The sequence below is a fragment of the Euprymna scolopes genome, chromosome 22 (genome assembly GCF_053919585.1).
Source record: "Euprymna scolopes isolate OS-2025 chromosome 22, ASM5391958v1, whole genome shotgun sequence".
NCBI lineage: Eukaryota > Metazoa > Mollusca > Cephalopoda > Sepiida > Sepiolidae > Euprymna > Euprymna scolopes.
The window spans coordinates 114,560,141-114,584,438 of record NC_136503.1 but is presented as its reverse complement, the minus strand read 5'-3'; the positions used below and the strand labels follow the sequence as shown (position 1 = coordinate 114,584,438).

General features: G+C 30.4%; 1 protein-coding gene across 1 annotated transcript in view; it reads right to left on the bottom strand.

Annotated features, from left to right (window-relative positions):
- Nucleotides 1-2,086: 2,086 nt before the first annotated feature.
- LOC145243672 (protein MANBAL-like) overlaps nt 2,087-24,298 on the bottom strand; it is a 36,681-nt gene continuing 14,469 nt past the window's right edge. Inside the window, exon 3 of the mRNA XM_080106720.1 lies at nt 2,087-2,452. The gene's annotated coding sequence lies outside the window, so the exon portion shown is untranslated. The remainder of the gene's footprint in view (nt 2,453-24,298) is intronic.

The window sequence follows — 24,298 nt, the reverse complement described above, 5'->3', positions numbered from 1 at the left end:
AGAGATATTAAGGATACCAGTTATTATTGGTGCCACTGGGCTTATATAGAAGAAACTGAAGTCTTACCTAACTAATATTCCTGGTGAACCAAGTGCAAAAGAGATTCAGACAATTGCACTTAGGGGAATAATGAGGATACTGAAAAGAGCTCTCGGCTGGTTTCAATAAAAAGCAGGGCAATGTTGGCAGCTGGTTTGGCTGCCTCATGCCCAAAGGAAGAAAATAAAATAAAAATTGGTATTTTTAAACTTAAAGTGTTTTAGTTTTTAAAATTAGACTATTTTAGTAGAACTACTTTGAAATCTGTAATTATCCAAAGCGTTTTATGGTCAATGGATATAAACATCTAAATAAACATCTAAGAATTACTGGCTGAAAAAGAGAAAAAAAGAATGAGAGATACAAGCAACCACCATCAGCAAGATGATGCTACCTCAGGTGATTAGCAAAAAACAAACCTTTTTTCAAAGTGATAACATTCCAAGACTAAACAGAACCATACTTTAGTCTGACAGAACCAGAAGAAATCACAATAATCCACCCTATCCATATTATTTAGATTTGTCGGCATTTCAAACAGAACCCATTTAATCCATTTTTGTTCCCTCAGTCATGAGTGGGTAGAAGCTCTAAGTAATTTGCAACTGTTTTTAGAGTGTCGCCTCATTGAGGATTGAACCTTCAACCTCCAGGTGAGTGTGACTTTACAAGTGTGGTACAGTGGATAAAGTACTAGGTAAAATTCAACTGTATAGTTGCACTCTTCTATAGGTTGAAGGTTCAATCCTTAGTGCAGGTGACATCCAAAATAAAATTGAAAATTATTTAAGAGTTCTACGCAGCCATGGCTGACAGAATAAGAGCATGCTATCCCTGTGGATTGAATAAAGGATTCCATTTAAAAGTCCATGTAGATACCTGAATTCGACAAGATATACCTGAAGAAGGTTGGAGGTTACATTGACTGAAATGTGAGAAAAAAACAAAAAAAACACTCAAGATGACAATAGTAGAAGGTGGAACAATAAAATTGTCGCTCGAAGGAAAACAAAACTACAGCTTCATTTTAAACCTTTTATTGAAAAAAAATCAATTCAAGTTGATTATGTAGTAGAGCTGATATCTATTCAATGTAGTCTTAATCATTGCCTCGATATGGGTCTGGAACTGGGAACATGCTTTTTCCACAAGCGCCGGCAGGACCTAGGTGAACACTCAGCAGATGGCAGTGATCTGGCTGGTTTTGATGTTATGGGAGGTCATGTTGGTGATGTTCTTGACATATGACCAAATGAATTAATCCAACAGGTTCAGGTCAGAGGAGGACGGGAGCTAGTGAGAGAAGGGTACAAAGTCGTAGTACTCCTTCTGAAGTCAACCCTAAGTCTCTTTGGACTTGTGGGCCGACGCTGAGTCCTGTCGCCACACCCAGGGTCTGCCAGTGGCTACCTGATCGCACCAGGGGATTACCACACTCTTCAGCACATCCAGGTACATTTTAGTGTTGACTTTCAAGCCAACTTGTGAGATGTGAGGTGGCATGATGTGGCCCTCACTTGAAACCACACCAAAGACCATAACCGTGGCCAGAAACTTTGTTAAGCTGTGCCCTCAAGTGTTGAACTGTCTAAATTTGCATTTTGAGGGTGCTGGCAAGGGTCCTGTTGTCATAACTTGGATTGGTAGAGAGCATGAGTTGTACAGTAGCGTACTTCCGATCTTGCTCGTTGAACATTGTCATATTCAGACATGATAGAAGGTTCCTATCACTCTTAAGATTTGTACACAACTCGTAGATGGTCTGCAAACGGAAATGGAATCATGTTGTCTTTTCTAGAGTGACAATTTTATCATTCTATTCTGTAATCTGAAGAATCCAAATAATGCAAGCACTCAATTTCCAGCTCAAAAATTCAGAAACATAAACCATTGTCTGTCAGACTGATTGTCGAGGATGTATCATCAACTTGGTATGAATGCATCAACTGAAGCTGATCCAGTTAAAACAAATATAAGCATGATGGTTATCGTAAATCAACTCGAAATGATTCAATTTGATAAACACTGACTCGAAGGAATTTAAAATATTGTATTCAGAATATTTATTTATAAAAAAAGTTTAACAATAGATATGTTGCCATGGAAACCAATCAAAGTAAAAAAAAAAAGAAAAAAGCTTGAAGAAATTAAGAACCGATTCTTCTTTTATAAGATAAGGCAAGTGAAGGCAAAGAAGAAAATGATTTGGTTCCAAAAGAACTGAAAAAAATGTTTTGCTTTTTGTTTCTGCCAATTGAAATGGTGAAATTTTGATTGTATTGGAATTGGAGGCACCTTTTTCAAAAAGGGTGTCAACAGAGTCCAGCAAAATGTTGATAAAAATGGTAAAGAGATAAAAAGCTCCATTAAGATCCCGATAAATAGATTTGCATGAAGAGAAGACCAAGAAGTCTGAAAAGAAAAGAAAAAAAATATATAAAAACTGGAAAAATAAATAATTTGTGATTGTCAGAGACAAAAAGAAAAGCAATCCACTCATAAGGGACATTTTCTGTGTGAGGAAGTTTTTCTGTTAAATGAATATCTTAACTTGTTTTAGAAATTTAACATATTTTGTATGCATTAATAAAAATTCTTTTAATATTTTGTATGTATTAATAAAAAAAATGTTAACAATATTTTGTATGCGTTAATAAAAATTTTTTTAACAATATTTTGTATGCATTAATAAAAAAAATTTTAACAATATTTTGTATGTGTTAATAAAAAAAATTTTTTAACAATATTTTGTATGCATTAATAAAAAAAATTAACAATATTTTGTATGCGTTAATAAAAATTTTTTTAATATTTTGTATGCATTAATAAAAAATAATTAACAATCCATCCTGGGCCCAATTCTCTTCCTGATCTACATTAGTGATCTTCCAAATCACATCCTTACATCATTCGTAGACATTATGCTGATGACACTACCATCTCTGGTAGCACATCTAAGACAGTAAACGATCAAGTTCTCTCAGATTCTCTCTCCTCTGATCTTGAGCACGTGGTACAATGGGGAAAGGAGTGGTTGGTTACTTTTAATGCATCTAAAACCAAGCTTCTATCTTTACATCATCAACATTCTGATCCCCATCTGGCATCAATTGAAATGAATGGCTCTCGTCTTGGGGAGGTCTCATGTTTTGACAAGCTTCTGGGCTTGACCTTTACTCCTGATCTTAAATGGAACATGTACATCAAATCTGTTGCCAAGGCCGCTGGAAAAATGGTGGGATCCTTCTATTGCTCTAGTAGATATCTCACTGCTGATGCAATTCTCTATCTATATAAAAACCAGGTATGTCCAAGGATGGAGTACTGTTGCCACATCTGGCCAGGAGCTGCTAGAAAGGACTTGTCCTGCCTTAATAGAGTTCAAAATAGACTTTGTAATCTCGTAGGAGATGTCCTTTTCTCTTCCCTGCAACCTCTATCTCACAGAAGAGATGTTGCGAGTTTATCTCTGCTTTATCGTTATTTTCATGGCAAGTGCCCCCCTCGCCAAACTTTCACAAGAAACACTTTGGTCCCCTCGCCAAACTTTCACAAGAAACACTTTGGTCCCCTCGCCAAAATTTCACAAGAAGCACTAGCTGAAACCACTATCAATAATTCCCCCCACTCTTTATCTGTGCCTAAACCTAAACGTAGATTCCATGAACAAAGCTTCTTTCTTAGAACTGCATGCCTTTGGAATTGTCTTCAGTTTTCCTGCTTTCCGGCTGACTACAATATGGTTGTCTTCAAGTTCAACATCAACAAGTTTTTGATGAGCCGTTCTACTTAAGTTAAATTTACCGATTTTCCATTACTAATGATTACTATATTGTCCAATTGACTACTGTACACTCTTAACCCTTATCCTCAAGTGGTCTCTGGGCCTTGATAAGTGGTTATGCCTATGTAAAAAAAAAAAAAAAAAAAAAAAAGTAACAATATTTTGTATGCATTAATACAAAATAATAAATTCCTATCAACCAAAATGAATGCCATGATTGAAAATCAAAGTTAAAACCGTATCTTCAGTCTAAGAAGTCTTTCTTATAAATAAATCTTAATACACCAGCTGAAGTAGAAAATAATAGCTTTGAGATGATGTCATAGATTTTATTTAAGTCATATTTAAAAAAAAAATCTCTGCAAATATATATATATATATATATAGTGCATCAACATAGTTTTTAAATAAATAATTTGTATGAATATTACATAATTATAAAATTGCTTCTTATATTATGGGTGGATCCACCAGCCTGGTTTTATGATATTCCCCCATCCTTGTAAAAATAGAATATTAAAATATTCTGTTTAGAATGTTTTCGGAACAATCTGGAATGGAACATTAAAATGTTCTATTGAGAATGTTCTAGAGTTTTCTAAAAACAACCAAGAAAATTCTTTGCAGAAAACCTATATAAGGACACTGCTCTAAAAGCTGCATCAGTTTGTTAATGAAGTGGTTAATTTGAAGTTATAAACTCCTGCAATTTTTCTAGGATGAAAATCCTGCCAAAAGAAACTCCTTAAAAACCAACCATCGCATCATTTGAAGAAACTGGAATTCCAATAAATACAAAGATTTCTGTATATTTTCACCATCACCTTCTAATTTGCTTTCAAAGCTAATAGCAGAAGTAAGAAGAAAGTGTATTTACTTGTAAATATTTTGTATGTTTTGTTAAAATAAATATTTATTTTAATTCTGAGTTTTATTAATTCTTTCTTTTAATTTGTTGCACATTCATATCCCTAGACTGAAACATAACACTAGTAAAAACATACCTCTTCCAGTCACATATTTTTGCTAGTCTATATGATAATGCACCGGTGTAATTTTATGTCCGTAGGTACATTATAACTCGTTAATCCTTTCTTAAAAGATGGAATCACTCGATTGCTTTAAATAAAAAAATTTTTTTTTTTAAACTTCATCTCATTTTGCTGTAGTATCCAATATGAAACTGAAACTAATGTGCACTTTCTTAGCCTTTGCTCTAGGATCAAAGCTTAGTATCTGTTCTATCCAAATGTTATAATATTGTAGGATCAGCATTCATACCAAATATTCATAGAATGGAAATATGTTACAAACTCCTATATAGGGTTCTGGAGATAAATCCCTCAATATTCAAATATATTCTGGAACCACATAAACAAAGAGTACTTAGATAAGTATGTTTTAGTCTGAACAAGCTGAGCATGCGGGGTCCCCACACCATGAGTGAAAAATTTACTTTCATCATGACTAATGTTTGTGCAAAATTTTTAAAAATCCAAGGTGTGATTATTGAGAAATATGCGAATGGATGAATGGGAGTAAATTACTAGGTCCAATCCCACCTTTGTTGGTGGAATCTGTATTCATGATGGAAGTCCATAGAATAGAAATATTTTCAAGCACAGCAGGAATATACAACAGATAAATGACTTCCACTACATAATGTCATTTCAGGTTTCATGCACATTAAAAAAAAAAAAGAAAAGATTATTCAATTAGCAAAAACAGTGATTCAAGATTAATTTGATGGTCAGCTAACATACTTTCAACTTCCGGTGTAGCACTACCGGAAGTGGTGACGAGACAAATCAGTTTCTCCACTTTTTTTTCTCTCACGCCTATATCTCCCCTGTGCATGTACTCTTTTTATTATGTTTTTCTGGTCATTCTTTTCTTTCTTTTTTTTTTATTTAATTATCTTTAAAAATTTTTTTCGATCTTATTTTGAATAAGAATTATTGAAATTAGTTTGTTTTTTTTAAGTAACTATTGAAAATACTTTTTTAAAATCTTTTAAAACTATTTTGGGAATATTATGTATTGGATGCGTTTCTTTTATGATGTTTGAAATCTTTTTATTTTGATTTCAATAATTTCATTTGTTATTTTGATTTCAATAATTTTATTTTATATTTTCATATATATATATATATATGTAGTAGAGATTTAGAAGGCTATCACAATGCGAGGAATTAAATATAGTCATTGTTGGTGAAAGGAGACGAGAATAATGACTATATTTCATTCCTCGCATTGTTGCAGCCTTCTAAATCTCTACTACATACCGATCCCACACAATGCTTCAAGCAAACTACATTTCAATCCTATATATATATATATATATATATATATATATATATATATATATATATATTATATAAAATCAAATTAAAAACTTATAAAAAGAAGTTTTTTTTTAATTTAAAAAAAAAACAAAAAAAACTTATTTTTTAACTTCTATAAACATATTTCTTATAAAGTTTCAAATAAAAAAAACTTTATTTTTAAAATTTTGTCATTAAAAGTGCAAATAAAGACTTATTTTATTTGTATAATTTCGTTTTCAATAATGTTCTTTTCTTATATTTTATTTCAATAAATCGCTTCACAATAGAAATACTGAAGAACAAGAAAAGTGAAAAAACGGAGGCGCTTCTGTTCTAGAGGATGATTATCTAAGGGAGAGAACTCCCACTTACTAAAATATGAATCATTGCCGAAACAGTTTACGAAAATTAAATTTTAACAAAAACGAATACACAAATTTTTGAATAATAACAAAAAAATCCAAATGAAAAATATTAATACACGAATACTATACCTGAACAATTATAATTAGTTAATCAATCGAAAAATGAAACAAACTAAAAACGAAACAATGTTAAGTAACAAAATAATTAAACTTGTTTATTAACGTACACAAAACCAAAAATAGATAACATGTAAGAATGTCAAAACTACAGAAAAATAAATGAACTTGTGTTAATAAAAAAAAAAAAATTATATCACATATTGATCTAGTATCGCAAGAATTATGTGAAGGAATACTTCTCCCTTTTCGTCAAGAAACTCCATGAAATATTTTGGTCATAGTCTCCCATAATTTCCGGATGTGTCTTTTGACGAGATCAAAAATCAAAAGGGATCGATATGTGATACAATTTTAAAAATTTTTTAATAATTTTCGTAAACTGTTTCGGTAATGCTTCTTTTTTTTTTTTAGTAAATGGGAGTTACTGCCCTTAGATAATCTTCCTCTAAAACAGAAGCGCCAGAACTGACTTGTTTTGTCACCGCTTACGGCAGTGCTATACCGGAAGTTAGGAAGTATGTTAGCTGACTATAACTATCTAATGCCGCTAAGGTTATCAATTTAGACTTTACCTATTTTAAAATTAATTGTTCCAAAATCAACTTGTTTGCTCTTTCGTAGGTGTTTGACATCAAGGTGAATGGATGTTGATTTTTGAGATTCTCCCATTACCTCTGCACGGGTTATTTGGAAAGATGCAGTTCATCAAAATGTAAATTAAATTCCAAAGCAAATTATGGAATTTGTTATTCTTTCAATAGTGTTAAAAACAAAAAAATTTATGTAAGCTTAAAATAAGAAAGAAATAACAATATTCCATTAGTTGTTATTTTTGTCATATTGAGAGGGTATGACCATAAAGATTTGCATGATTATATTTATTATAACCATAGGCAACAAGAACAAACCAATTAGATGCCACAATCGCTTTATAAAATATATTGAATTTCTTTGAATTCTGCATTCATAGATTTCCATTTTGACATAAGACCACTATACTCTACTTATCCTGACTGGATAGTTCTTTACTCAGAAAAGCTTCTCTAATTGAACTGATGCTGCCATTTTGCTTGGACAACTACATTTTCTATTACAAGAATAGCTGTACACTTAAGAGATATTAGACTAATGTGTACTGAAAGTATTTCACAGAATCAAGATCAAATCTGCTTCAGGTGTTCGACATTAAAGTGAATGGACGCGTGTTTTCAATGCATTTCTACCTCTTCCCTACATCCCACACAGACACGGTGGCGAGTCAGGAAGATGCAATTCATCTTGACATATTTGCTGTAAAAAGGAAACCAAATTCTAGAGAAAATAATGGAATTATTTCTAATGCTTCCATTCTGCATTTGCAAGGAGTTGTACACCCTTCTACACTTTGATGATAATGAAAAGGAAGCCTTTAGGTCACCCTTGACTATGGTCGACCACTTTCGCATTAATCTTTTTCTACTAATAATCAGACCACCAAGGATCATTTAGAAAATGATATGTTACTCATCTTATCCGCTTAAGCCTTTAATAAAATTTTTAAAAAATGTTAAATCAAAAAAAGATATGAAAAAAAATGTGTCATAATGGTTACATTATAGTTCTGAATAGCATATACTTATTAAAATACTTATTTAGTAACATTTGCTCCATTAAAAATAAAAAAGACAGTCTTATCTAAATTATTTACTTTTCTAGTGACACTTTGTCATAAGGAATAAAAAGAAAAACCACAAACTGTTTCTATGCCTGATAAAGACGGGTATTATCAAAATGAAGTTAATTTTAAATTTTTAAATAAATGTTAATTTTAAAAAATTCTGCATTGAATTGACTTCTTACAAATTCCAATTCAAACTTACACAATTCTTAGTGAGGAAAAAAATCTCTTTAATGTAAAATAATTTGAACACTTCTAGATTCTTAACATTTATACACAATATCTGATAAAATTGCAGGAAAATGTGCAAACGTGATCAGAGTTATTTCCCTAGAAACGTTTTTTTTTTACTGTTAGTGTAAATGTTAATCCGATATGTGTATACATTTGTTTTTATTCATATTTATAAGTCGTTATAATCATCATATTTGGTTTAACGTCCATTTTAAAATGCTGGCTTTTAGAAATTGACTTCTAAACTAACAAGGTTTTTATTGGTCCTTCTTTCTCTCATGTCTATCCTCATCATTTCCTCCCATGTTTTATTTTGCCTCCTGTGAACTGAACCTACTACCTCAACTGTTCTACATCTACTAAACCAGGAACTCTCATCCATCTTTTTCCACATACATAGCAATACCATTGAAACCTTCTGTTCTGCACGTATCTACCTACATTGTCCAAATTTAATCTTCCTCTAAATACATAAGAGCTGACATATTTCTCTTCATGTAATGCATATCCTCATTCTTTATTGGCCAGGTTTCAATTTCATACATCATCACACTGTTTAACAAGACTTAGTAGTAATAATGCTGCAAACATCCTCACCTCAAAGAAGCAAAAGGTATGCTTTCTCTACTGCCAATGAAGTGGTGAGAGTTGCTCAACATAAATAGCCAAACTAAGAGAAAGGAGTCAGTATTTTGCTCATGCTTGATGAGTAAACCTCCACCAGCAAAAGATGCACATGTGTATGGAACAAAACAAAGAGTTCCAGTGCTGGGAATCATAATTCTCCAAACTCTACAGAACACTCTTCTAAAAATGATAAAATTATTTATGTAAGGATATTGTTATTTTTTATATCAAAAACTAATATAAACATAAATGGTGTTGAATGACTATCTCCCATTCACCAGGTCCCAAAGGTACATATGAGATATGCTCTAGTCAGGTATATTTTCATGAAATGCATACAGATGTCTAGTGTAAAGTTTAGACTTAATAGCTGCCAGTCACCATAAAATAGTAATACCAAAGGATGTACAGTTTAGCGCTGGACAAGGCACATTCTGCTACTTAATCTGACAGTCAGTTTTTAAATCAGTAATTAATAAATTTCTTCTACGTCAATCAATATAAAACTTATGACTGAATTCAGAATAAAATTTTCTTTAAAATGATATTTAATATTTTTGTTTTGATTTGTATATTCCAAGAAATTGCAATTTAATTCTGCCTATTAATTAACGAAACACGATGGCATGTTGTCTGCAAGCAGACATATGTGTTTTTGGGTCTGTTTATATAAATACTCGACATGGAAGTTCTACTAGTTGATGACGTTTTATATTTTTAAAACAATAAGAGAAAAGAATTGTTTTTGTCACGGAATTTAAACAAACCATGTGCGACTTTCCAGAACATCTTGAAGTTGAGGCTTTTTAGTACAAAAATAAATCAAGGTAGAAACTTTGTTCAAATGGTATGTAATAGCTAATATATTTATTTCTTTAGTTATAAAATTTGAAAAGAATTGGTTAAGAACTTTTTACGTGCACATCGATAGAAATGATGGCGAGTGCCAATATTTGATTGTCTTTTTTTTGTGTGCCGTCCGTCACGAGCAACGTGTGATGCCGTCATGTAAATTCAAAACGTTTGTCTACACAGTGGTTTACAGCAATGAGATACATTTTTTTTTTTTTTTTTATTTAGAAAACATCAGTTTTTGATTAGGAAAAGAAAAATATTTTAGTAATGTTCTATTTTAATGTCAGAAAAAAGTTTTTTTTAAATATTCAATTCAAACAAAAAATTGAATAGAAGAAAGTTTGGTGCTTAAGCACTTATGTTACGGTGCTATTTTTTAAAAATAGTATTTTCAAGTCAAATTTAAGTTTTACAATGTCTTTTTTTTATTATTAAATTGTTATATATATAAATAGAGAATAACTACAAAGCACCCTCCCCCTTCCCATCTTAAAAATGGATTTCTAGATAATAACATTATTTCAGACGTTGATATAAGTGTATAAGTACTGGAAGTTTATTTGTATGAAAATAAATGAAAAACAAATTTAAACAGGATAAGGAATATTTAATACAACAAATAAGACATCCAAAAAATGTTATCATTTTTATACACGTTTATATTATATTACTGTTAAGAAATCCTGAAAATGTTATTAAAATTGGTTGATTTCTTGAATTTTGGATAAACTTTTATTGAAGGAGGGGGGGGGGAATCTGCAACTCTAAAACAGAGTCCCTCAAACTTCTGAAACACTTTATTTAGAAACCCATTCTTATTAATGTAGATAAGGTGTTTTGTAATTATTCTGACTATTTCATGTAACAATTTAATAAAAATTATAATTATATTGTACTAATGTTATTATTTAGAAACTTATGGTTAACATGGGGAAGAGAGAGTGTTTTGTAATTACTGTGTACTTTCACCTAACAATGTAATAAAAAGGATATTCTAAAACTTGAACTTGAAAATAATATTAAAAAATAAGGGTAATTTTGTTTTATTTCATGAAAAAATTGTTTTTGTTTAATTTTAATTAAAATAACTTCACTTGATACCACTTGATTTATTTAAGTAAAAAAACATTTAAATGAGTTAAAACATGCAACGCCTATGATAACATTTATTGGGTTTGTTTTATAATCCACAGAGATATGAAAAAGAGGTCACAAAGCAAATATATGACAAATAAATGTTACTAAAGGCAAGCTAAGTTACCTACCTCAATAAATTTTTTTGTGTTTTAAATGTTTATTCTATTTAAAAAAACAAGTAGTGTGGAGCATTACATGAGAACAAGAAAATGACCACAATGTCTCGAAATTTTTGAAGTCTAAACAACGACGAAAAACTTATATAAAAACTTATATAAAATATATAAACCCACCCGATAGTCACGGCAACTTAAAGGCATTAAAATGAAACTTAATTATGCTAATTAGTTTAATATACTTGAAAACATTATAATTGTAATCTGTGTAAAATTTTCTTTCATTTGATATGCTACAAGCCATATTTTGATAATAATTTCTTTGAATTGTGTCCTGGTCGCCATCTTGGATTTTTCAATGACAAATGATAATGTCCATCAGATTAAAACTTCATATGATGCCTTACCATTTTTCATAGCTGTTTTTATGACATTTCTACTTAAATCTGTTAAAATGAAACTGAAATATGCTAATTAGTTTGTAAGTTACCAAGAGAGATGGCCGTAAATACAGCCATCTGAACCTTCATGGTGTTATGATAACATGTAAAATTTCATATCTTAACAAGATCTGAATTTACAACTTTTTAAAGATAGGTTAGTCTGTAAATTGTGCAAATTTTCTAGTATTTTCAGTCACAAGCTTATATGCATTTGAATAGGACTGACTTAAGACAAAATGTCCAATGAACCATGCATTTTTTTTATACTTTGAATGGACATAACTCCAGTTCTAATTGGCAGATTAAAAAAACTAAAGATAATATTTCTTAGTTTTTTATACTCTTTTCAATAATACTTGATTTGAGTTTATTCGATGTAAAGAAAAAATGATGTGGTACTGCTACATAAAAGCTGACTGAATGGCTTGGCTGAGGACGCAATTAGTGTTGATCATGAAAAATTGTTTGGCAAGGAAAGTCAACCCTCCTATAAGTTTTTTTTTTTTTATCAAATTGACCTTATTAAATATTTCCATGTGTGTAGCTATCCGATTACCTGGACTGAGGACCACCAGAGTAGATGATGTCCCTCAATTAATTATTAGAAAAACAAAAGAAGAAGAAGAAGAAGAAGAAGAAGAAGAAGCAGCAGCATATGTTAGTTTTATTACATAAGATTGCAGCTGTTGTTATATTGTGTCTGTTTTAAACTACAGAACATGAAAATGGTCATTATATTTGTAATTTAAGGGAATTAAAGAAATCATAAATAAACTTTACAAAGCACGCATAACATCAAAATAGTGTCTGTTTTGTGCTACCATAATTTATATATAAATTTGTTATGGCAAAAAATTGGAATATCTATGATTATTGGAGAAGCCATGTCAAAAATTAGAATATTTAAATTAGAATATTTAAAACAGAATTTCTTTTAACAAAAACAATGAATACCATGTTAAGAAAAGTTAAGCGGATGAAACAAGATTAAGAGAAAATGTTCAAGCAGGATTTAATCAGGAAATGCTTAAATGTCAGTTGTCTCCCTTGGATACAGAAAAATTTATAACTTCCAATCTGGCTGATTTGTAACAAAAATTCTTGTGATTTTGTGGATATTATCAGAATTTTAACCTATCTTTAACAGTCTACCCTATTGCATTTTAATGTCATCTCAAATGTGAAAACACCCCTCCCCCATGAACATCTAAATTATGTTGATGTGAAAATTTATATTTTTATGTTTTTAGCAAGCATGTTCTCATTCTGGATGCTATTCTCATGTTTTGGCCAATGTAATCTCTAACCTTCTTCAGGTGTATCTTATTGAACCAGGAATCTGTATGGAATTTCTAACAGAACCTTTTATTTAATATCCTTACATCATTCGTAGACATTATGCTGATGACACTACCATCTCTGGTAGCACATCTAAGACAGTAAACGATCAAGTTCTCTCAGATTCTCTCTCCTCTGATCTTGAGCACGTGGTACAATGGGGAAAGGAGTGGTTGGTTACTTTTAATGCATCTAAAACCAAGCTTCTATCTTTACATCATCAACATTCTGATCCCCATCTGGCATCAATTGAAATGAATGGCTCTCGTCTTGGGGAGGTCTCATGTTTTGACAAGCTTCTGGGCTTGACCTTTACTCCTGATCTTAAATGGAACATGTACATCAAATCTGTTGCCAAGGCCGCTGGAAAAATGGTGGGATCCTTCTATTGCTCTAGTAGATATCTCACTGCTGATGCAATTCTCTATCTATATAAAAACCAGGTATGTCCAAGGATGGAGTACTGTTGCCACATCTGGCCAGGAGCTGCTAGAAAGGACTTGTCCTGCCTTAATAGAGTTCAAAATAGACTTTGTAATCTCGTAGGAGATGTCCTTTTCTCTTCCCTGCAACCTCTATCTCACAGAAGAGATGTTGCGAGTTTATCTCTGCTTTATCGTTATTTTCATGGCAAGTGCCCCCCTCGCCAAACTTTCACAAGAAACACTTTGGTCCCCTCGCCAAACTTTCACAAGAAACACTTTGGTCCCCTCGCCAAAATTTCACAAGAAGCACTAGCTGAAACCACTATCAATAATTCCCCCCACTCTTTATCTGTGCCTAAACCTAAACGTAGATTCCATGAACAAAGCTTCTTTCTTAGAACTGCATGCCTTTGGAATTGTCTTCAGTTTTCCTGCTTTCCGGCTGACTACAATATGGTTGTCTTCAAGTTCAACATCAACAAGTTTTTGATGAGCCGTTCTACTTAAGTTAAATTTACCGATTTTCCATTACTAATGATTACTATATTGTCCAATTGACTACTGTACACTCTTAACCCTTATCCTCAAGTGGTCTCTGGGCCTTGATAAGTGGTTATGCCTATGTAAAAAAAAAAAAAAAAAAAAAAAAGTAACAATATTTTGTATGCATTAATACAAAATAATAAATTCCTATCAACCAAAATGAATGCCATGATTGAAAATCAAAGTTAAAACCGTATCTTCAGTCTAAGAAGTCTTTCTTATAAATAAATCTTAATACACCAGCTGAAGTAGAAAATAATAGCTTTGAGATGATGTCATAGATTTTATTTAAGTCATATTTAAAAAAAAAATCTCTGCAAATATATATATATATATATATAGTGCATCAACATAGTTTTTAAATAAATAATTTGTATGAATATTACATAATTATAAAATTGCTTCTTATATTATGGGTGGATCCACCAGCCTGGTTTTATGATATTCCCCCATCCTTGTAAAAATAGAATATTAAAATATTCTGTTTAGAATGTTTTCGGAACAATCTGGAATGGAACATTAAAATGTTCTATTGAGAATGTTCTAGAGTTTTCTAAAAACAACCAAGAAAATTCTTTGCAGAAAACCTATATAAGGACACTGCTCTAAAAGCTGCATCAGTTTGTTAATGAAGTGGTTAATTTGAAGTTATAAACTCCTGCAATTTTTCTAGGATGAAAATCCTGCCAAAAGAAACTCCTTAAAAACCAACCATCGCATCATTTGAAGAAACTGGAATTCCAATAAATACAAAGATTTCTGTATATTTTCACCATCACCTTCTAATTTGCTTTCAAAGCTAATAGCAGAAGTAAGAAGAAAGTGTATTTACTTGTAAATATTTTGTATGTTTTGTTAAAATAAATATTTATTTTAATTCTGAGTTTTATTAATTCTTTCTTTTAATTTGTTGCACATTCATATCCCTAGACTGAAACATAACACTAGTAAAAACATACCTCTTCCAGTCACATATTTTTGCTAGTCTATATGATAATGCACCGGTGTAATTTTATGTCCGTAGGTACATTATAACTCGTTAATCCTTTCTTAAAAGATGGAATCACTCGATTGCTTTAAATAAAAAAATTTTTTTTTTTAAACTTCATCTCATTTTGCTGTAGTATCCAATATGAAACTGAAACTAATGTGCACTTTCTTAGCCTTTGCTCTAGGATCAAAGCTTAGTATCTGTTCTATCCAAATGTTATAATATTGTAGGATCAGCATTCATACCAAATATTCATAGAATGGAAATATGTTACAAACTCCTATATAGGGTTCTGGAGATAAATCCCTCAATATTCAAATATATTCTGGAACCACATAAACAAAGAGTACTTAGATAAGTATGTTTTAGTCTGAACAAGCTGAGCATGCGGGGTCCCCACACCATGAGTGAAAAATTTACTTTCATCATGACTAATGTTTGTGCAAAATTTTTAAAAATCCAAGGTGTGATTATTGAGAAATATGCGAATGGATGAATGGGAGTAAATTACTAGGTCCAATCCCACCTTTGTTGGTGGAATCTGTATTCATGATGGAAGTCCATAGAATAGAAATATTTTCAAGCACAGCAGGAATATACAACAGATAAATGACTTCCACTACATAATGTCATTTCAGGTTTCATGCACATTAAAAAAAAAAAAGAAAAGATTATTCAATTAGCAAAAACAGTGATTCAAGATTAATTTGATGGTCAGCTAACATACTTTCAACTTCCGGTGTAGCACTACCGGAAGTGGTGACGAGACAAATCAGTTTCTCCACTTTTTTTTCTCTCACGCCTATATCTCCCCTGTGCATGTACTCTTTTTATTATGTTTTTCTGGTCATTCTTTTCTTTCTTTTTTTTTTATTTAATTATCTTTAAAAATTTTTTTCGATCTTATTTTGAATAAGAATTATTGAAATTAGTTTGTTTTTTTTAAGTAACTATTGAAAATACTTTTTTAAAATCTTTTAAAACTATTTTGGGAATATTATGTATTGGATGCGTTTCTTTTATGATGTTTGAAATCTTTTTATTTTGATTTCAATAATTTCATTTGTTATTTTGATTTCAATAATTTTATTTTATATTTTCATATATATATATATATATGTAGTAGAGATTTAGAAGGCTATCACAATGCGAGGAATTAAATATAGTCATTGTTGGTGAAAGGAGACGAGAATAATGACTATATTTCATTCCTCGCATTGTTGCAGCCTTCTAAATCTCTACTACATACCGATCCCACACAATGCTTCAAGCAAACTACATTTCAATCCTATATATATATATATATATATATATATATATATATATATATATATTATATAAAATCAAATTAAAAACTTATAAAAAGAAGTTTTTTTTTAATTTAAAAAAAAAACAAAAAAAACTTATTTTTTAACTTCTATAAACATATTTCTTATAAAGTTTCAAATAAAAAAACTTTATTTTTAAAATTTTGTCATTAAAAGTGCAAATAAAGACTTATTTTATTTGTATAATTTCGTTTTCAATAATGTTCTTTTCTTATATTTTATTTCAATAAATCGCTTCACAATAGAAATACTGAAGAACAAGAAAAGTGAAAAAACGGAGGCGCTTCTGTTCTAGAGGATGATTATCTAAGGGAGAGAACTCCCACTTACTAAAATATGAATCATTGCCGAAACAGTTTACGAAAATTAAATTTTAACAAAAACGAATACACAAATTTTTGAATAATAACAAAAAAATCCAAATGAAAAATATTAATACACGAATACTATACCTGAACAATTATAATTAGTTAATCAATCGAAAAATGAAACAAACTAAAAACGAAACAATGTTAAGTAACAAAATAATTAAACTTGTTTATTAACGTACACAAAACCAAAAATAGATAACATGTAAGAATGTCAAAACTACAGAAAAATAAATGAACTTGTGTTAATAAAAAAAAAAAAATTATATCACATATTGATCTAGTATCGCAAGAATTATGTGAAGGAATACTTCTCCCTTTTCGTCAAGAAACTCCATGAAATATTTTGGTCATAGTCTCCCATAATTTCCGGATGTGTCTTTTGACGAGATCAAAAATCAAAAGGGATCGATATGTGATACAATTTTAAAAATTTTTTAATAATTTTCGTAAACTGTTTCGGTAATGCTTCTTTTTTTTTTTTAGTAAATGGGAGTTACTGCCCTTAGATAATCTTCCTCTAAAACAGAAGCGCCAGAACTGACTTGTTTTGTCACCGCTTACGGCAGTGCTATACCGGAAGTTAGGAAGTATGTTAGCTGACTATAACTATCTAATGCCGCTAAGGTTATCAATTTAGACTTTACCTATTTTAAAATTAATTGTTCCAAAATCAACTTGTTTGCTCTTTCGTAGGTGTTTGACATCAAGGTGAATGGATGTTGATTTTTGAGATTCTCCCATTACCTCTGCACGGGTTATTTGGAAAGATGCAGTTCATCAAAATGTAAATTAAATTCCAAAGCAAATTATGGAATTTGTTATTCTTTCAATAGTGTTAAAAACAAAAAAATTTATGTAAGCTTAAAATAAGAAAGAAATAACAATATTCCATTAGTTGTTATTTTTGTCATATTGAGAGGGTATGACCATAAAGATTTGCATGATTATATTTATTATAACCATAGGCAACAAGAACAAACCAATTAGATGCCACAATCGCTTTATAAAATATATTGAATTTCTTTGAATTCTGCATTCATAGATTTCCATTTTGACATAAGACCACTATACTCTACTTATCCTGACTGGATAGTTCTTTACTCAGAAAAGCTTCTCTAATTGAACTGATGCTGCCATTTTGCTTGGACAACTACATTTTCTATTACAAGAATAGCTGTACACTTAAGAGATATTAGACTAATGTGTACTGAAAGTATTTCACAGAATCAAGATCAAATCTGCTTCAGGTGTTCGACATTAAAGTGAATGGACGCGTGTTTTCAATGCATTTCTACCTCTTCCCTACATCCCACACAGACACGGTGGCGAGTCAGGAAGATGCAATTCATCTTGACATATTTGCTGTAAAAAGGAAACCAAATTCTAGAGAAAATAATGGAATTATTTCTAATGCTTCCATTCTGCATTTGCAAGGAGTTGTACACCCTTCTACACTTTGATGATAATGAAAAGGAAGCCTTTAGGTCACCCTTGACTATGGTCGACCACTTTCGCATTAATCTTTTTCTACTAATAATCAGACCACCAAGGATCATTTAGAAAATGATATGTTACTCATCTTATCCGCTTAAGCCTTTAATAAAATTTTTAAAAAATGTTAAATCAAAAAAAGATATGAAAAAAAATGTGTCATAATGGTTACATTATAGTTCTGAATAGCATATACTTATTAAAATACTTATTTAGTAACATTTGCTCCATTAAAAATAAAAAAGACAGTCTTATCTAAATTATTTACTTTTCTAGTGACACTTTGTCATAAGGAATAAAAAGAAAAACCACAAACTGTTTCTATGCCTGATAAAGACGGGTATTATCAAAATGAAGTTAATTTTAAATTTTTAAATAAATGTTAATTTTAAAAAATTCTGCATTGAATTGACTTCTTACAAATTCCAATTCAAACTTACACAATTCTTAGTGAGGAAAAAAATCTCTTTAATGTAAAATAATTTGAACACTTCTAGATTCTTAACATTTATACACAATATCTGATAAAATTGCAGGAAAATGTGCAAACGTGATCAGAGTTATTTCCCTAGAAACGTTTTTTTTTTACTGTTAGTGTAAATGTTAATCCGATATGTGTATACATTTGTTTTTATTCATATTTATAAGTCGTTATAATCATCATATTTGGTTTAACGTCCATTTTAAAATGCTGGCTTTTAGAAATTGACTTCTAAACTAACAAGGTTTTTATTGGTCCTTCTTTCTCTCATGTCTATCCTCATCATTTCCTCCCATGTTTTATTTTGCCTCCTGTGAACTGAACCTACTACCTCAACTGTTCTACATCTACTAAACCAGGAACTCTCATCCATCTTTTTCCACATACATAGCAATACCATTGAAACCTTCTGTTCTGCACGTATCTACCTACATTGTCCAAATTTAATCTTCCTCTAAATACATAAGAGCTGACATATTTCTCTTCATGTAATGCATATCCTCATTCTTTATTGGCCAGGTTTCAATTTCATACATCATCACACTGTTTAACAAGACTTAGTAGTAATAATGCTGCAAACATCCTCACCTCAAAGAAGCAAAAGGTATGCTTTCTCTACTGCCAATGAAGTGGTGAGAGTTGCTCAACATAAATAGCCAAACTAAGAGAAAGGAGTCAGTATTTTGCTCATGCTTGATGAGTAAACCTCCACCAGCAAAAGATGCACATGTGTATGGAACAAAACAAAGAGTTCCAGTGCTGGGAATCATAATTCTCCAAACTCTACAGAACACTCTTCTAAAAATGATAAAATTATTTATGTAAGGATATTGTTATTTTTTATATCAAAAACTAATATAAACATAAATGGTGTTGAATGACTATCTCCCATTCACCAGGTCCCAAAGGTACATATGAGATATGCTCTAGTCAGGTATATTTTCATGAAATGCATACAGATGTCTAGTGTAAAGTTTAGACTTAATAGCTGCCAGTCACCATAAAATAGTAATACCAAAGGATGTACAGTTTAGCGCTGGACAAGGCACATTCTGCTACTTAATCTGACAGTCAGTTTTTAAATCAGTAATTAATAAATTTCTTCTACGTCAATCAATATAAAACTTATGACTGAATTCAGAATAAAATTTTCTTTAAAATGATATTTAATATTTTTGTTTTGATTTGTATATTCCAAGAAATTGCAATTTAATTCTGCCTATTAATTAACGAAACACGATGGCATGTTGTCTGCAAGCAGACATATGTGTTTTTGGGTCTGTTTATATAAATACTCGACATGGAAGTTCTACTAGTTGATGACGTTTTATATTTTTAAAACAATAAGAGAAAAGAATTGTTTTTGTCACGGAATTTAAACAAACCATGTGCGACTTTCCAGAACATCTTGAAGTTGAGGCTTTTTAGTACAAAAATAAATCAAGGTAGAAACTTTGTTCAAATGGTATGTAATAGCTAATATATTTATTTCTTTAGTTATAAAATTTGAAAAGAATTGGTTAAGAACTTTTTACGTGCACATCGATAGAAATGATGGCGAGTGCCAATATTTGATTGTCTTTTTTTTGTGTGCCGTCCGTCACGAGCAACGTGTGATGCCGTCATGTAAATTCAAAACGTTTGTCTACACAGTGGTTTACAGCAATGAGATACATTTTTTTTTTTTTTTTATTTAGAAAACATCAGTTTTTGATTAGGAAAAGAAAAATATTTTAGTAATGTTCTATTTTAATGTCAGAAAAAAGTTTTTTTTAAATATTCAATTCAAACAAAAAATTGAATAGAAGAAAGTTTGGTGCTTAAGCACTTATGTTACGGTGCTATTTTTTAAAAATAGTATTTTCAAGTCAAATTTAAGTTTTACAATGTCTTTTTTTTATTATTAAATTGTTATATATATAAATAGAGAATAACTACAAAGCACCCTCCCCCTTCCCATCTTAAAAATGGATTTCTAGATAATAACATTATTTCAGACGTTGATATAAGTGTATAAGTACTGGAAGTTTATTTGTATGAAAATAAATGAAAAACAAATTTAAACAGGATAAGGAATATTTAATACAACAAATAAGACATCCAAAAAATGTTATCATTTTTATACACGTTTATATTATATTACTGTTAAGAAATCCTGAAAATGTTATTAAAATTGGTTGATTTCTTGAATTTTGGATAAACTTTTATTGAAGGAGGGGGGGGGGGAATCTGCAACTCTAAAACAGAGTCCCTCAAACTTCTGAAACACTTTATTTAGAAACCCATTCTTATTAATGTAGATAAGGTGTTTTGTAATTATTCTGACTATTTCATGTAACAATTTAATAAAAATTATAATTATATTGTACTAATGTTATTATTTAGAAACTTATGGTTAACATGGGGAAGAGAGAGTGTTTTGTAATTACTGTGTACTTTCACCTAACAATGTAATAAAAAGGATATTCTAAAACTTGAACTTGAAAATAATATTAAAAAATAAGGGTAATTTTGTTTTATTTCATGAAAAAATTGTTTTTGTTTAATTTTAATTAAAATAACTTCACTTGATACCACTTGATTTATTTAAGTAAAAAAACATTTAAATGAGTTAAAACATGCAACGCCTATGATAACATTTATTGGGTTTGTTTTATAATCCACAGAGATATGAAAAAGAGGTCACAAAGCAAATATATGACAAATAAATGTTACTAAAGGCAAGCTAAGTTACCTACCTCAATAAATTTTTTTGTGTTTTAAATGTTTATTCTATTTAAAAAAACAAGTAGTGTGGAGCATTACATGAGAACAAGAAAATGACCACAATGTCTCGAAATTTTTGAAGTCTAAACAACGACGAAAAACTTATATAAAAACTTATATAAAATATATAAACCCACCCGATAGTCACGGCAACTTAAAGGCATTAAAATGAAACTTAATTATGCTAATTAGTTTAATATACTTGAAAACATTATAATTGTAATCTGTGTAAAATTTTCTTTCATTTGATATGCTACAAGCCATATTTTGATAATAATTTCTTTGAATTGTGTCCTGGTCGCCATCTTGGATTTTTCAATGACAAATGATAATGTCCATCAGATTAAAACTTCATATGATGCCTTACCATTTTTCATAGCTGTTTTTATGACATTTCTACTTAAATCTGTTAAAATGAAACTGAAATATGCTAATTAGTTTGTAAGTTACCAAGAGAGATGGCCGTAAATACAGCCATCTGAACCTTCATGGTGTTATGATAACATGTAAAATTTCATATCTTAACAAGATCTGAATTTACAACTTTTTAAAGATAGGTTAGTCTGTAAATTGTGCAAATTTTCTAGTATTTTCAGTCACAAGCTTATATGCATTTGAATAGGACTGACTTAAGACAAAATGTCCAATGAACCATGCATTTTTTTTATACTTTGAATGGACATAACTCCAGTTCTAATTGGCAGATTAAAAAAACTAAAGATAATATTTCTTAGTTTTTTATACTCTTTTCAATAATACTTGATTTGAGTTTATTCGATGTAAAGAAAAAATGATGTGGTACTGCTACATAAAAGCTGACTGAATGGCTTGGCTGAGGACGCAATTAGTGTTGATCATGAAAAATTGTTTGGCAAGGAAAGTCAACCCTCCTATAAGTTTTTTTTTTTTTATCAAATTGACCTTATTAAATATTTCCATGTGTGTAGCTATCCGATTACCTGGACTGAGGACCACCAGAGTAGATGATGTCCCTCAATTAATTATTAGAAAAACAAAAGAAGAAGAAGAAGAAGAAGAAGAAGAAGCAGCAGCATATGTTAGTTTTATTACATAAGATTGCAGCTGTTGTTATATTGTGTCTGTTTTAAACTACAGAACATGAAAATGGTCATTATATTTGTAATTTAAGGGAATTAAAGAAATCATAAATAAACTTTACAAAGCACGCATAACATCAAAATAGTGTCTGTTTTGTGCTACCATAATTTATATATAAATTTGTTATGGCAAAAAATTGGAATATCTATGATTATTGGAGAAGCCATGTCAAAAATTAGAATATTTAAATTAGAATATTTAAAACAGAATTTCTTTTAACAAAAACAATGAATACCATGTTAAGAAAAGTTAAGCGGATGAAACAAGATTAAGAGAAAATGTTCAAGCAGGATTTAATCAGGAAATGCTTAAATGTCAGTTGTCTCCCTTGGATACAGAAAAATTTATAACTTCCAATCTGGCTGATTTGTAACAAAAATTCTTGTGATTTTGTGGATATTATCAGAATTTTAACCTATCTTTAACAGTCTACCCTATTGCATTTTAATGTCATCTCAAATGTGAAAACACCCCTCCCCCATGAACATCTAAATTATGTTGATGTGAAAATTTATATTTTTATGTTTTTAGCAAGCATGTTCTCATTCTGGATGCTATTCTCATGTTTTGGCCAATGTAATCTCTAACCTTCTTCAGGTGTATCTTATTGAACCAGGAATCTGTATGGAATTTCTAACAGAACCTTTTATTTAATATATGTAAGTAGCTTTCTTTTATTCCATCAGCCATGACCAGGTGGAAGTTTTAAGTAATTCATAATTGTACTCTTAATACTGTTGGTATTGAGAATTAAACCTTCAACGTCCAGAAGACTGTCATTTAGAATTTTATTACTTAACACTTTTATCTGTTACACTACAGATATTTAAATAAATTAAAGAAAGGGTTTCATTTGACATTCTGTACAAATTTCTCAACATAAAAATTTACAGAGTTCTACAAGATGCACTCGAAAATCGAATGTTACATCAGCTGAAACGTGAAGACAACATCTAATATCAATGGTTTGAATAATTCAAATTGCATTATTGTTTTAATTTAATATTGTAACAATAGTAGCAGTTACAACAACTGCAAAATGACAATGCTTAAAATCATTCGATATTTGCTTGACTTGAATCGTTGATACTGATTGGATCAAATACTAAATTTCGATTGGTTCCCCATATTGGGATTTAACCAATCAAAAACAACCTCCCCTGCAGCTGAGCACCTGCTCCTGAATCTTATTTAAGGAAATGCATCTGCATCTTTCAAGCAGGTAGTCAGTAATAGAGCCAGTTGCCTAATAAACCTTTGCCACTCTGCACACTACCAACACTTTTTTCTTGGTGCACAAACAAAACCCATCTTCAGCCTCTGCTTACTGGCATCAAACATGGACTTAGAAACAGTAGCATATAGATTAACTTCTTAATAACAATTAGATTAACTGACAATCTCACAAACGAATTTCATATGTACTTATGATAGCATTTTCCTCTTTTAACATACACTTTCTCTATCAAGACACATGAACATTTAATAAATACTTTACTAACACCCATCATTTCCTTGTTGAAAAAAAAAGGTGTGAAATAAAGTTGATACATTATATACGAATTAGTCTTTGTCAGCATTGAGTACACAAAAAATTGCTAGTATGTTGAGAGAAACTAACCAATTTTTGTGCAAGTGTAAGAAAACAGAGATGGATGAGACTTCAGATATGGAGAAAATATACCTGAATGACTAAGCTATTGAAGTTTCAAGAAGTTTTATTACCGTGATTGGAACACA